General features: G+C 39.8%; 1 pseudogene; it reads right to left on the bottom strand.

The window, feature by feature from the left end:
• Positions 1-1,358: 1,358 nt before the first annotated feature.
• Positions 1,359-2,501, bottom strand: LOC123175996 (fatty acyl-CoA reductase 2, chloroplastic-like; annotated as a pseudogene).
• Between the last annotated feature and the right edge of the window lie 755 nt (positions 2,502-3,256).

Below are 3,256 nucleotides of genomic sequence, written 5' to 3'. Positions count from 1 at the left end.
TCGGAGCATTGTTACAATCCCTTCCCCGCAAAAAAAGTGATTTGGGTTCAATCATTGTTACATTTTTTTTGAAACTTCAATCATTGTTACAAGAGCGTGGTGTTTGTCACCCACAAGCAGCAACCTTAGGGTGTGATAATATTGATGCCAATTATCTGTCAACAAATCCCATGGTTCATGCTAGAACCAAGCCTATTGTAGTAGACTATCACTTTGTCAAAGAAAGAGCAGAAAACAAGTTACTCAACATTCATTCTATACCCAAGGCGATCAAGTTGCAGATGGGCTTTCAAAGCCCTTGATAGTCAAACAACAAGAAGTTTTGTGCATTAGGATGACAGAAAGAGAAGGCAATTCAAACCCAAGAAAGACCATTGTTGGATAAGTGGATTTGTAGTATCTCAACAATCAGAACAACGAATATTCCATCATCCAAACTAAGCTTCCTCAGATCCTAACCCATTGGTCATTATCGAGCCTCGTGACTCCGGCTGTGTTGATATCTTCGTATTACCTGTTATCATTCTATCTATCTGGTTATTGCTTTATGTGTTGGTTGGTATTTCACTCAAAAAAGTTTAAGTAGAAGTGATTTCTTCCTCATTAGCTCCATTTTGATTATCATTTGCATCTTGTGATGAATGAAGTGAACTTGAGCTCTCTAGTGCTTCTATTTTCTCTTCGAAAGCATTTACTAGTATTCGATGAGATTCTGAAAGACCAAAAAGACAAGTGATATGAACTGGTTTTGTATCCACCCACTTTCCTTCGTTATCTTCAACTCTTTCTCTTTTGGTAGAGGAAGGCATTCCCAGTATAAATGATGATTCTTGCTTTGGTATTGCTAATGTTTTCAATTGTACACGGAAGGGGTTTGTGACCACTACCATTTTAGTAAGGGATTTATCCTCATATTGTTGGAGAAACCATTCTTTGTTAACATGGCTCAGCCTAGCAATGACTGGGAATTTCTTGTCCTAGAATGTAAAAAAAAAATGTCCGCCACTTTGTTGCTTTCACCATGTTTTCTAATGAAGTCAAGCCCCTTCTGGATGTCCGCTGCTGCACTATGTTGTGTCTTACCATAGACAAGAGGCATATACACCTTCTTCACCAACTTTCAGTTAAGGTGACGGCTAACGACTTCCTTGACACTAGCTTCCAGAGATTATGATGGAATCTCCTCTTTGAAGTCATCTAATAGTGAGGAATATAGGTCATATACTTGATCATCACCATCAACCCGTCAAAAGTTAGTACACACTGCTAGATCCTGAAATAGCTCATTATCTGGTAAGCAGACGAGGATGCATCACATATATATGTGACATCCGCAACCTCAGATTTGGGTTTAGCATTTACCTGTTTCCTTCCATCCAACCTGGGAAGGGATCCCTCCATGTGCTCTCTATGACACTTGGCTTGATTGTTACCACCGGTATCTCTCCTCGCATGCAGTTGATGACCATCTCGCCCATGGCCTTTGTGAACACATAAGTGTCTTGCCAACCATAGAGTTTGGCCCTATGAATAAATAAATTGCACAAATCAAATACTTCATGTGTGTATTCGTATCTACAGACATGAGAAAGTAACACGTAAATACTAGAATACCTCGACTACCTAACTCTTTCATTTCTTGAGTAACAGAAGCAGAGGCAGAAGAATGCCTTCTGGAGTCAAAAGCCAACTTGATCTCAGCCTCGATATCCAACACGGTATTCTGATGTGCCGAAAAATCTAAGGAACCTATCCCCTTTGTTATGGTATCCCCTAAGAAAAATGGCTTCTCTAGTATCAAACCTTGCCTCTGCCCATTCACATATGCTGTTTGGCCAAAAACATGACATGCAAACATACTGCTAAAGCTTGTTTGTAAGCTTTTGAGATTAATAGAAACAGGTTACCATTTGATTTCGACCACAAGAAACTCTTATTTGGCATTCTGACCTGTTGATACTTGCAAGAAGAGCTTCAGTCTTCAAAACCGCTGCGCGAAACTCATTATCCGGAATGGCCCCACGGTGTTGATGTCTAGTGCTACATCATACCACTTCTCTTGCTATGGAATGTGAACTTACACATGTAGTAATGGAAGCAATCCTTGATGCAAGACTAGTATAGCTTCACGAACCTCTCATCAAAAGTGGTATTTGCTGCAGAGTTTACGATAACATCCACTTCTTCCGCGATCTCTTTGGCTAACTCAGGAGCAATGCCAATGTAGGCTTCCCTGGAATTACCAATGACTGGAACCTGCTTGCTTAATACAAAGCTATGGTAGTTTTTCCCATGGATTTCCTGTAAACATCTGAACAACTCGGTATCTTCTACCTGTATTGCAGACGGAAAATATGGTCATTTGCATGAAGAACAGAAAGTAGTCCGAAGTAATCATCATACCTCGTTCTTCAATCTTTTCATGGCTGCTTCATTGTCCTTGATCAACACGTATATTTTACCAACATCAGGATTTTTCCTTAAAATGGGATCGATAAGAACTGATGATCAGAATCATACAAAGTAGAATGGAAGAACAAAGGAAGGAAGTCAGGTAGCTTAGAGCAAGACAAAGGCAGAATGGAAGAACAGCCTAAAAGTGGGGGGCCAGACAGAAACTGTCTCACTCAAACTGGCATTTGAAAATGCTACCCGCCCTTCCCCTATTTCTGCATTTCATTCTTCTATTCCTTCTGCTTGCTTTTCTAGTTAAGCTGCTCATAAACTAGATCCATAAAACTCACTCAGCTACTGTCTTCTTTCTATAATTGGTCTCTAAGTCCAAGTAATCGATAAAGTATAATCCTCTTCCCAGCTCCACCACCTCCTTTCTACCGAGTATGCTCTACTTGAAAGAACATATTTATCAATAAATAAGTGCATTACTATATTCACAGCTACAAACTAAGCCTAATTTCCAATATGTCATATGTATCACTTTGATGTTGTGGGATCACTGGCTTCTTGCTCAACGGATTTCGCTTCTACACTTGACTTGAGAAGGGCGAAGCCTTCATGACCGGTACCGGTATCTGTTCAAGAAGTCAGTACTTATGCGGCACTGAACAAAGGGTGAGATCGATGAAATGCAATACATGTTTGAATATTTCCTATCTTCTTCCAGCCATCAAACTTGTTCAATTCGTTTTCTTGAGATCTGTGGAATAGTGATATCATACTTGAATCCACATTCCCAGTATTTGAGGAAGAAATAGAATCTTAGTCCTTTCGAATTTCGAAGTTGGGAATTTGATAT

Source organism: Triticum aestivum, unplaced genomic scaffold (genome assembly GCF_018294505.1).
Source record: "Triticum aestivum cultivar Chinese Spring unplaced genomic scaffold, IWGSC CS RefSeq v2.1 scaffold45316, whole genome shotgun sequence".
NCBI lineage: Eukaryota > Viridiplantae > Streptophyta > Magnoliopsida > Poales > Poaceae > Triticum > Triticum aestivum.
Note: the sequence above shows the minus strand (reverse complement) of the source record. Positions and strands in the feature narration are given on the sequence as shown.